The following is a 12,814-nucleotide window of genomic DNA, read 5'->3' as shown; positions in this document are numbered from 1 at the left end:
ATCCATGTTATCCTTACATACATAACTACTTTTAGAAATATAGATAATGCATGACGCTCTTAGGCAAAAGTATAGAATGGTGATCGATGTCAATATGTCGGATATCATAATTGAATAATAACATAAAATGTGTTGGTAATCTCAATATATATATGGCACTTAATGAATTTTAAAAATTTAAAAATTTAAAAATGTTATTTATCTTTAGTAATTAGAATATGAACCCATAATGTGCTATTTAAACCAAAACACTGTCATTTTTCTTTTTAATTATTTAATTAAATTATACAAGATTAAATTTAACTAAAAATAATGTAAAAATATTTGAATGGCGACGAATAAAAAGAGTCGCGGGGCTGCCGGCGACTCTTTAAGGCCATTTAGTTAGACTTTAATTTCTTAAAAGAAAGTTTTAAGGTGTTTTAAAGTTCACTAAAATTTTAAGTAGTTAAGTAGGACTTTAAGTTAATAAAATGTTTGGATCAAATGTGTTTGATAGAAGAAAAACTTATAACTTGTAAAAATTTGTAAAGTAATCAAAAATTCTGTCACTTATTTGTATAAATAGATTTTTTAACAAATAATTATAATGAAAAAGTATAATTAATTATATTTTATAGAGAAACTGCTAACATATATTATGATTTAAATTTATGTCTAATTAATAAAATTATATATTATAATAATTGTATTTCAAAAACTTATATATTTCTAAATAAATACATGTCATTGATGTATATATTAAATTAAATAGTATGAACCTATTGGCGAGGGGTTTCGTTGGCGACTGGATCTAGTGGCCAATAGAATTAACCTATCATTGATGGAACAGAAGGTTTCACTTAGAACCCATCGGTGCAATGTGTTCCAAATTCACGTTGATGGGTTTTAGATCACTGAAATCTGTAGAGAGAGAGAGAGAGAGAGAGAGAGAGAAGAGATGATGGAGGAACGACCAGTGACTAATTGCTGGTTTATCTTTTCTCTTTCGTTGTTATTGTGGTTTCATCTTCCTTCTTTCGCTACTGTTGCTTCTTCTTTTTCACAACAGAACTTTTTTGTATATACGGTATAGTGCATGCAAGCTTGCTTTTATGGTGGCAGCCACATGTAGTTACAACAAAAGAAATCTAAAACATAGGATAAGATAGGATAAGGTAGACTAAGTCAAAATAGGATAGGATGAGATAGACTAAGGCTTCGTTTGCCTAAGAGGTTTGACAGCTTATAAGTTATTAGTGTAGCAAAAAAAACTCTCAAGTTTTTTTCAGTTAATTATTTGATAAACTCAAATAACTTAAAAATTATATAACTTAAATGCTATTTCAATAGTTTTTGAAAAGCTCATACCCTACAGTTTTTGCAAACTGTTCTTAGAGAAAAAGCTACGTTGACTGTGAAAATTACTTATTTATCCTTAATTAAAACACAAATTTTCAACCCATATCATTCTTCTTCAACCATTTGCAATCAATTTTTGGCTGCCATTGTCGCTCGTCGTCCGCTGCCAGCCACCTTGCCGTCTCCAACTCCTACGTAACCATCGTTTGCTGTCTCTAGCTCCACCGTCGCTGGTAGTTGTCGCCTTAAACCCATCCCTGTCCCTATCCATCGCCGCCTCTAGCCTGAATCGCTATCGGCCACAGCCTCAATCGTCGCCCGCGCCTCCATCCTCGACTCCATCCTTGGTCGTTGTCGGATCGCTGCCTACCCCAATCGTTGCCTGCTCCCGATTGCTGTGTATATATATATATATATTGTATATATATATATTAATTTAATGATAATATATTAGAAGGAAAAAAATAAAAAGTGTATATATATTGTATTAATATATTTTTTAATAATTATATATAATTTATTAATATTTAATAATAAAATTATACATCATTCAACATCTCTATTTTAATTTTTTTGTTAAGTTTTAACAGCTTATTAGTTTTTACAAACTAAACATATAACTTTTAATTAATAGCTTAAAAACATATTTATTCAAATATGTTATCAGCTTAAATGCTATCCAATTTAAACCTTATTACATAACTTAAACATTGCTCAACTTAAAAGGTCTAAAATAAAAGCCTAAATCATTAACAGAAAATAGAATAGAAATGCTAGCTGTGATCCGTTAACAGTGACGAATGGTAGTGATGCTGAAAATGAACATAGTGACACGCCAGAGATAACGTCATAGAAAGGATATTAAGCGAAAGGTCTGGGTTTCCATGAATTTGGTTTAGGAATTTAGATATGATTAGAAATTTATAATTTATTTGAGAATATATAAAACAATATTTTAATTAGTCAATATCAACTTTTTCTCCTCAACATTAAAGCTTCAACACTAATAAGTTTACTCTCCTATAATTTTTTTAGAAATGTTAATCCCATAATTTTTAAGTTAAATAATGTCTTCTGAATCCAAATAGGATCACTTATAAAAAAAAATCTAATTCATAACTTTTAAAGCTTGTAATGACAATTTCTTTTGAGTTTAACCAAACACCCTCTTCTCTTATTCTTCTTCTCCTTATTTGCCTGCCGGTGAGTCTTATACATCTTTCTCCTCCTGTGGAACGATCTTGCACCGTTATATTAAACATTGTTGGTGCTCCCTCTCACCTTACTCTGTTTCTCGCTCTTCATCTCCTTCTCTCACTCTATATCTCAACAATGGAGGCCTCCAAGAAGTTGGAGAAAGTGGGAGAGGGAACGCTTGGAAAGGGAAGGTGTACATAGCAAGGGTAACAGGGAAGATTATGTCCTAGAAGAAGACACCATCCTCCACGAGGTTTCTCTTTTGCGAATGCTTTCCGGGATCCCATATAGTTAGGTACTTGTCTGCTTTCAATCCTATTTCGTGATAAGTTCTTGGTTCTCATTTGTTTACTTGAAATGCATGCTCTTCGTCACTTTTTTTATGCTTTACTTAGGGCTTGAACTGCCTTTCTCTTGCACATTTTGGTTGTGTGTGAATTGGTTGTAGAAGACTGGTTCTTGAACGCTGTTAGGCTTTGCATTTGCTCGCGAATCGTTTAAAGATCCAATCCTGTGTGTTGCGGAAGAACACTTACAAAACAAAGGGTTTGTACTAATAATAATCAAAATCAGAGTATCGAAAACAAGAACATAAAGAGCATAAATATAGAACTCCTTGTAAAGCAATTCAAGGCTTAAATCTGAATTTGTCCAACTTGTTCCACTCAGGTAACGCCAATAGAATAAGGCCATCAAACCACTCAAAATCCTAAGAACCGAAACCCTCAAATGCTCAAACCCTCTCGGTCGATCGAATAGCCTCTTGCCAAAACCACCCGCAATTACTCACCAAAACGATCCACAAAGGAACAAAGAGAAACCCTCACAAAGAAGATGGAATCAACAATCGTAAATCGAAAGCTTACCTTAGAGGAGGCTTTCGGATAATATAAATAGGCATAACCGACGGATCGACCAAGGGATTCGCAAAGAAAGGAAAGCCATCGCCATGGAAAGAGAGATCGGGTCGAGAAAGGAAAAAGAGACTCACGAAAATCGGTCATCAAAGGAAACAATCAGCCAAAACAAAGCAAGAGAGAGGATCGACCGCCAATGAGGGCAACAGAGAACAAACAGACCCTTTTACATGACATCCCTAGGGCAAGGCAAACAAGTGAGTGGACTTGAGCTTGAACTTCCTTAAGCCTTGAGCAAATGGGCTTTCAAAAGCTTAACTAAGGGCTTATGGCCCGACTTTTAAATGGGCTGCCAATGAGTAATACTTTAAACGATATTTTAATTCTGGGTCGAAACCTATAAATATAAACTCAAAATCTCATCATAGCTTGAGCCTCATTAGGAATCATAAAACCAACACTCTGAATAATCTTAAAGGTTCTTGTGGCTTTTGTCTTACAGGTGCTACAAACATATTGTTTATTTGAGAATTCCTTTTTTCTTATGTCGCATTCCTTGAACTTAGTTATCTCTGAAGAGCACAACCCCTTCGGTAAGGAAGATAATCCAATATTATTCTCATGGCCCATTCCTTTCTCATACACGCATTGGGCCTTTTCCTTCCTTGAATTTATTTGTCTGCTTATGCTGACCACTCAAGGATAAGGTTCCAGCAATGAGAGTGCAATTGCTATATCATGTAAGTCTCTACAGTTTAGAAATTTATAAATCGAAATTATTAGGACTCGAAGATATAGCCAAAGATTAATAATTTCTATTAGCCTTCATGGATACAGTTGAGGAGAATTGGTTATAAAAGAACTCAGAAGTGTGGGATATGTACATAACTTAATTTTTGGTGAAAAATTGCAATTTCCCCTATTTTCCTGGTAATTAATACCCCCCCCCCCTCCCAAACCCCCCAAAAGTTGATAGGTACCTCCAGTTTTCAAATCCATTTTTTCTCTTTTTCTTTTCTTTTTTTTCTAATTTCTTCCTTAGTCTTTTTTAACAACTGTAAAGACTACAAAACCTTATCCTGAATCTAACGGGTTCGATTTGACATGGGGGCAAGCATGTGTCTCCTGGGAGCAGAGCAAAAGTTGTGTACATTTTGAACCTAAAATGATTTGTAAGCTCAATTGGTTAAAAACAGATCAATTCTCACACCTAATCAACATATTCAATAACAAAAATAAAAAAAACTAATAATAGCAACTTGATCATGCCAACTTTTTAAGAAAAGATACATCAATTCTTACGAAAGAGGACTGGGTGTTTTACTGTTCTCTTTTCGATTCTGTCAACCTTTTTCTTTTCCATTTTTTTTGGTTAATCTCATTAGAAGATATTTTACCTTTCATGTTTTTAGAATCTTCTAACATTGCAAGAAAAATAAATTTTAGTGACGGAATTATTCCATCACTAATTAGTGATGGAATAGTTTTCGCTAAATTTAGCAACGGGAGACCCGTCACTAAATTTAGTGACGGAAACTCTATCACCAAAAGAGAAAAAATAAATAAAATTTAAATTTTAAATTTTAACGACGGGCAAACTCATCGCTAAAAAGAAAAAAAAATTAAAATTAAAATTTTAGCGAAGGGAAAACTCGTCACTAAAAAGAGAAAAAAAATTAAAATTAAAATTTTAGCCACGGAACGAACACGTCGCTAAAAAAAAAGAAATTAAAATTTAACTTTTAGCAACGGGCTACCCCGTTACTAAAAGAAAAAAAAATTTAAATTTTAAATTTTAGCGATGGAACTAACCCGTTGCTAAAAATAAAAAAAATTTAAATTTAAATTTTAGCTACGAGGTAACCTATCATTAAAAGAAAAAAAAGAAATTTAAATTTTAAATTTTAACGACGGGCAAACTCGTCACTAAAAAGAAAAAAAAATTTACATTTAAATTTTAATGATGGCTAACCCATCACTAAAAGAAAAAAATAAAATTTAAATTTTAAATTTTAGCGACGGAACAAACCGGTCACTAAAAAAGAAAAAATTAAAATTTAAATTTTAGCGACAGGCTAACTCGTCTCTAAAAGAAAAATAAAATTTAAATTTTAAATTTTAGCTATTGGCAAAATCGTTGCTAAAAAGAAAAATGAAAATTTAAATTTTAAATATTAGCGACGGGGTAACCCGTCACTAAAAGAAAAAAAAATAAAATTTAAATTTTAGCTATGGGAGACCCGTCGTTAAAAAGAAAAAAAAAATTTGAATTTTAAATTTTAACGACGAGCAAACCCATCGCTAAAAAAAAAATAAATTAAATTTAAATTTTAATGATGGCTAACCCATCGCTAAAAGAAAAAAAATAAAATTTAAATTTTAAATTTAAGCAATATGATAACCCATCACTAAAAAAAAATAAAATTTAAAATTTAAATTTTAGTGACGGGTTGACCTGTCGATAAAAAGAAAAAAAGTAAAATATAAATTTTAAATTTTAGCAACTAGCTAACCCATGACTAAAAAGAAATAAATAAATAAAATATACTTAAATTAAAAAAAATCCATAATTTATATTTAATGTGAAATTCATACTTTAATTTCACATTTTAGTAACTAAAATTATATTTTTAACTCAATTTAATCAAATATACTTTATTTTTTTTGTAACAACTTAATTTTTTTATTATTTTAATTACATCTATGTACTTGTATTTATTTTTAATTTTTTATTACATTTATCTTTGATTACAACAAAGTAAATGGGTTAAATTGATTAAAAAATAACGATATAAAAATTAAATTAACTAAAAAATACCAATAAAGAAGTGTAATTAAATCACACAAAATTTAAGTGACTTTACAAAAAAAGCATAAAAGTACATAATTGAATAATATGTTGTCCTTTAGTGGATACCTATTTTTTTAATTTATCTCTTCTTTTTATTTTAAATTTATGAATTAACTCATTTAATTTAATTTAATTCAAATAATTTATTTTTTAATTAATTAATTTAATTCAATTAATAAAAATTTTAAACTATGAGCTTCCCCACATAGTTGTCATAGTTAAATTTACAATTTATAAAAATTCCAATTAACTTCAAAATAAGAACGTTGCTAATATACAAGGTTGTTAAAATCGAGATTTTAAGTGGGATCGATAAAGGGTCCATAAAATCGGATCGTAAAATCGAATCGTAAAATCGTAAGATTTTAGAGATAATTAAAAATACCCTTTAATTTTTGTAAATATATGTTTATAATAATATAATTTTATAAAAAATGAATTAATATTATTTAATAACTTGATTATTCCTTATTATAATTCAAAAAATGATACTTCCCAAATATAGCTCAAAAACTAGCAGGTTGGTATAGGCAATTTAGAGGCAAAATATAGGCAATTTAGAGGTAAAATATAGCTTAAAATTCTTTAGATGATGCTTCCAATGTCTTCCATTAAATTTAGATTGTAATTTTTTCTTGATTTAACATTGATTAAATCAAGTAATATCTCAATTTGGGGTTGGGTGGTCCATTAATTAATTACTTGTTTGTCTTGATTTACTTATGCAATTAATGTTAAATCAAGTAAAAATTATAATTTAAATCAAGTAAATTGGAACTTATGCAATTAATGTTAGATGCTATGTGACATTGAGACGTTAGAAGCATCCTCTAAATTACAACTTAAATCAATAGAGGTCTTTGAATCGTAAAATCGTTCAGGGATCTCTGAAACGTAAAATCGTAAAATCGTACATGTAAAATCGAGATTTTATAGGATTTTATCCCAAATTGGATTTTACATGGGATTTGAATCGTTTGGGGGTCTTCGAATCGTAAAATCGTAAAATCGTACGCGTAAAATCGGGATTTTAACAACAATGCTAATATAATAATTTATAAACTTCTATTTGAATTAGTAATAAACTAAAATTAATATTCATTATATAAGTTTAGAAAATTTTGGAATGTAAATTTAATATTAAAAAGTTTAGAAGAAAATACTATAAATATATTTTATGCAAATAAATAATCAATAAAACTTTTAGATCAGTTGGTTCATGTGCAATACTTCCTCCTAGGAGGTTGCTAAATCCGTCACTAAACGCAAGATTTTTTTGTAGTTATAAGGATATTTGTCCAATTGATGCACCATTTGTTTACCTTCATCTGGTGCTGAGAATTATTGTTTGCTTTATATATCAACTATGGAGTTTCTATTGATTCAGTAAATTTTCACCATTTTTGAGTTTTTACTAATATTTTATATTTTTTTGTAGAGAAATGGTCATATAGCATAAATTCTTCCCATCCTTTCAAAATGAACTCCCAATCTTAACATTGTCATGATATCAACAAATTCCTATTTATATCTGCATATGATAGTGGTTTAACTAATTTCATAACCGTTATTTGTAGGGACATGAGAAGAATAAAACTCATATTACTGATTTGGTTTAGGGGGGTGGTAATTCAAGTCAAGTAAATCTTGCTACTTTTTTTTTAATATATAAATGGTACGAACTTTTATTAATACTAGAGAAATCCAATGTTGGATTGAATTCACTCAAAAACAATCAAAACTCTCTAAATTTCTGCAACTCACTCAAGAAGAAGAAGGAGAAGAAAGCTTGTTACTTCTATTGATAACTCTCAAGGTTCTTATCTGATATAACACAGTTATAGGGAGGGGTATTTATACAAACAAAGGATGGATATAAATGACACAAACACACTAATCACACACTCTAATAACCATACACGTACACCCCTTACCTAACCCACTTAGTTGTCTTTTCATTATCTAATAACCAGCTACCTAACCCAATTATTCATTACATCATTAGTTTTCTGAACTAATTTAGAAGCTTCCTTGAGCTGGGCTTCCTAAGTAGTTGGGTTGGACTTCTTCAGATTATTTGGGCTTAGAAACAAGTTTACAAACCAACATCCAAGAAGACGAGCCCCAAAAAGACCCATACAGCCAGTGAGACCAGCAAAATAGCAGCAATCAGGCATCAACCCCTATCAAGCACCTAATCAGCAACACTATTGAAAATACAATACCTGATATGTCAATAACACACAGTCAAACATCCCTATAGGCACACCGGATCCCCGCATCAGTACAAAGACACAACTTAGAGGCTAGCTAGAGCATCTAAAAACAATCTAATTACTAATTAAGGCTGTCAGGCACAGCACAACAGTACTCTGAGGAAATTGAAAATCAATCTTCTGGACACACACAGAAGCCATCCGAAAAAGCAAAGAGTATCCCAGTGATGTAGGTATAAAAAGTCTTCAAAAAGCGAAAGACTGCAAGTAAAATCATCTAAGACCAACATATCCCAACACAAACAATCAGAACCCTACTGAGAGCCACTGTTCTGACTTCAGAAAATGAAGCTTTTGAAGATGACACCGAGGAAACCTCTAACATTTCAAACTAAAGGTGCCATTCCTCCATTTTAGAATTATTGAACCTTCTGATAACAGAAGCAAAAACCAGCTTTAAAAAAGAAAAAAGGATGAAAAGCAGAAAACAATCTCCACCCCTGAAACAAAAAGACGTGTATAGCAAAATAGCAATCCTCAGCTTCTTCTAGCTATTTTTAGTTCATCTATTACGTCTTTTTTCTTTATGAATTGTAAAAATTAATTAACCTTGTAATTAAATTACATTTCAATTTGTTGAACTTGTTACTAGTTGTTCTCTTAAAGAACATTTCAGACCTAAATATATATATGGCAAAATGGTTTGTGATTATAAAGGATCCATTTGCACATGTTGGAGGACGAGAATTGGGGCCTTATTTTTTTGAAGCATTTGTTAATGTGTTCATAAAAAATGATGAAACTTTGTATGATCATATGCGAATTAAAAAATAAAGATATTGTCTTGACGACTATTATACTTGGCTTTCATTTTTAGGAAGTTAAAAAATAAATTCTCTTTCTGATTTTAATCTATTTTATATAAAATATGATGACATTGAGTTGTTAATATATATATATATATATATATTTCTTATTCTTTAGTAATGGGTACCAACTATTTGGTTATCCAATTATGAAAAGAATCAAGAGGAATTGCTACTTATTTAGGCATTAAAAATTTATGATATAGGCAATTTGACATTTTATTTGTATTCAAAGATTGATACTATTTGATACATAACATAGGATTTTTATGCCATTTGATGAGATGTTACGACTTAATTCAATGAAAAATTTGTTTCTGAATTAGTTTTCAAGTGTTCATAATTTGCATGGTAGCATCATAATTATTTTAACAAGAAAAAAAAAAACTAAATTGAAAATCAATATAAAAAGTAACTGCCATTACTATCAATTTATTTACCTTCGAATAAATGAAAAAATATTTTTATTGTTCACATCTTGTATTGAATATATGATTGTAACACTTTTTTTTTTACTCAATAAAAATTAAGAGAAAATCATTCGTCTCAAAAAGTATTAATAAAGGCAGATACATTTGAAAGTAAAACTTTAAAGAGAGACATATTTATGGTTGCTATAGTAAATTATAGTAAAATAATCACTAAATAAATTATTAGTGGCAATTTATATGTATCCAATGGTTATATTAATTACTGTTATATGTATTTCTTGTATCACTTCACATGGGTCAGACTCGGCCCGATGGATCGGCCTAATCACCCAAAGCCGAGAAGGCCCAGATGACCTCGCCAAAGAAAGTCTAGCCACCATTGAGATCCGAAACTCGTAAAGCGAGCACCTGGCAAGCTCTCGAGAAGCTCCAGCGATCGGCTAACGAGCTCCCGGCAATGCCCTTTAGATCGCTGGACCATCCAGGTTGCTGGCCCAAAATCTCCAACTCGCATGAGTGGCAAAGCTGTTGAGAAGTCAGAGGTAGGGTCCGTTTACTTTACCTGCAACAACCCATGCTCCTCGTAATGGGGATCCCACTCCCAGTTTTGTGTAAACGATAATGGCTGTTTGTCCCCCATTATGTAGTCTTTATATTTCTATATATTATTTAAATTGTAAGGACCCCAAAAAGAGGAGGATAGGGGTTAGAGGGACAGAAAGAATAAAGAGACACCGCCATCCTGAGAAAACGATGAGAGTGCGGTCGTGGAATATGTATCGTTCCAGCCGAACCATGTAAAAAATTCTGGTGTTGACTCACGTCTGAGACTTCTGTTTTTCTTCTTCTTGGTACTTTGGACTTACTCACCGCGACCCAAAACGAATCACAGTCGGTTGAAATTAAATGTCGACAATTACAAAAAAATAAATTGTCTCTAATCCTATTTTTTGTGGCAGATTTATCAGCCTGTATATATATTTTTTTAGCACATAAAAAGTTGCCACTAATCTACCACTAAAAGACAATTTGTGATGCAAGCAAATGCAATAATGATTTTATCTACCTTAAATAGTTTGAGACAACAAAAACTGCTCTTGTTAAGGGGGCTCTAAGATCTCGTTTAGGGTGGAGGATTGGGGATGGTTGGAGTACGTTCCTTTGACATAACTAGTGACACTCCTTGGGTGTGCTAATTGATCGCTTCTCTAGCAAGTTGCCTCGGCAATTAGGGCAGTTCTATAATGGCCAAGGTCTCAAATTTTATTGAGGATGGTTCCTGGATTTGGATGAAGACTTCTTCCTTTTCGTGTTCAAGCCTCATTCGAAATCACCTTCCTAGCCTCCCTTGTCTTGAGCGTTTGTTATGAGCCTTATTGGCTTTTAGCCTTGAACGGGGTTTTTACGGTTAGGGCTGCTTTCTAGGATCTTCAGGGTCAGCGTCCGCAGGTTCCTTGGTATCGATTAGTTTGGTCATCTGTGGGTATTCCCGCACATTCATTCATTCTCTGGTTAGCGAATCGGGAGCGTTTATCTACTCTTGACCATATTAACCTATTTTTGTCTTTTTCGAATAGATGTTTTCTTTGCAGGGCGGATGTAGAATTAAAGACATAGCCATTTTTTTTTTTTTGAGTGCCCCTATTCCCGTGAGGCATTGTCTTTCTTTCACAGATCGAAGAAATTTAGTTAGCCTTGGCATTAATGGAATATTGGTGCGCAGTGGGCAGCTACGAGATGGAGTGGCAAGAGCCCTTGGTAGATAGCGAATAGGTTGGCGCTTTATGCTTTGGTGTATTTCATCTGGAAGGAGCGTAACAACATGTGCTTTTGAGATTAGGAGAGATTCTCTCCTCAGTTGGCTTGCTAGATTTAGTTCGCAGTGTAGGCCCATTTGACGATTGTCCATTTTAAGTCGTCTCTTCAAAGTCATGCTCTTCATTATGTTTGGCGGCTTTCGAGAGACCAGACTGTTTCTCCTAATTGAGCGATCGCTTGTTTGCTTCTGGAGGCTAGTTATTGTAATCCTGGAATCTCATACTTATTTTAGCTTTTGTTTTTGGATATTGATTTCATTTTTCTATTCGCTGATGTATATATCTTCAATTCTTTTTTTTTTCTATTTCTTTTATTTTTATTTTTCATTGCCCAGAAGGTGATGGTTGATGTGCCTTAGCCCTTGCTTTGCTTTGGTGGTTCGGGGTATGCCCTGGCCTTGGTTTGTAGTCGTTTTGGTCTTGATCTTATTTTATTTATTCTTATTTACATAAAAAAAAAATAGTTTGAGATGGTAACTATCTATTGCATATATAATTAATGCCTCTGCATTGTGATTTTGTTGTAGTGCCTCTAAGGAAAGTCATGAGAGATTTGTTTAGCTTAAACAAAAAATTGAAGAAACTAGGTTGGGTACATTGAACCACATTCAAATAGTGTGATTATTAGCTATGAAGGAAATTGGCTTTCATCCTCTAGAGATTATCCACAACAAAGTAGTAGCAAGAGGTGATGAAAACCTCAAGGAGATGGAGCCATGCATGCTCGTCTCCAACGAGGATTTATGTAGAAAATTCCTGCAGTAACTAGTGGTACAACTACATAAGACCCTGCAAAGCTTGTATAAAAACTGTCTATGTCAATGAAGCCGAATTTGACTTCATCGCTATTGTTTCGCTGATGGTGTTGTTGGAGGTGAATCTATTCTAGGATTGCAACTATTTGATAATGGTTCACCACAAATAAGTGGATTTCCGATGTAGCTGCTTGAATCAAAAGTTGCAAATTGCTTTATCCTGGAAGGTACCCTTCCAGTTAAATTGTTGTAAGAGACATAGTTGAAGTGTACCAAGTTGTTGTAGGAAAGATCCAAACTTTCTATGTTCCTCAAGTTAGAAAAAATTGTTGGGATTCCTCGATTTAGGTTGTTGTGGGACAGGTTTAGTGCTCTAATTTGGCTAAGGTTGCCAATTTCGTGCGGTATATGGCCAGTTAAGTTGTTGGAGAGATCAATTGCTGAGAAGAGGAGCAAAGGGTGTCCTTTATAAGACATGGTTAT

Source organism: Diospyros lotus, chromosome 7 (genome assembly GCF_014633365.1).
Source record: "Diospyros lotus cultivar Yz01 chromosome 7, ASM1463336v1, whole genome shotgun sequence".
NCBI lineage: Eukaryota > Viridiplantae > Streptophyta > Magnoliopsida > Ericales > Ebenaceae > Diospyros > Diospyros lotus.
Note: the sequence above shows the minus strand (reverse complement) of the source record.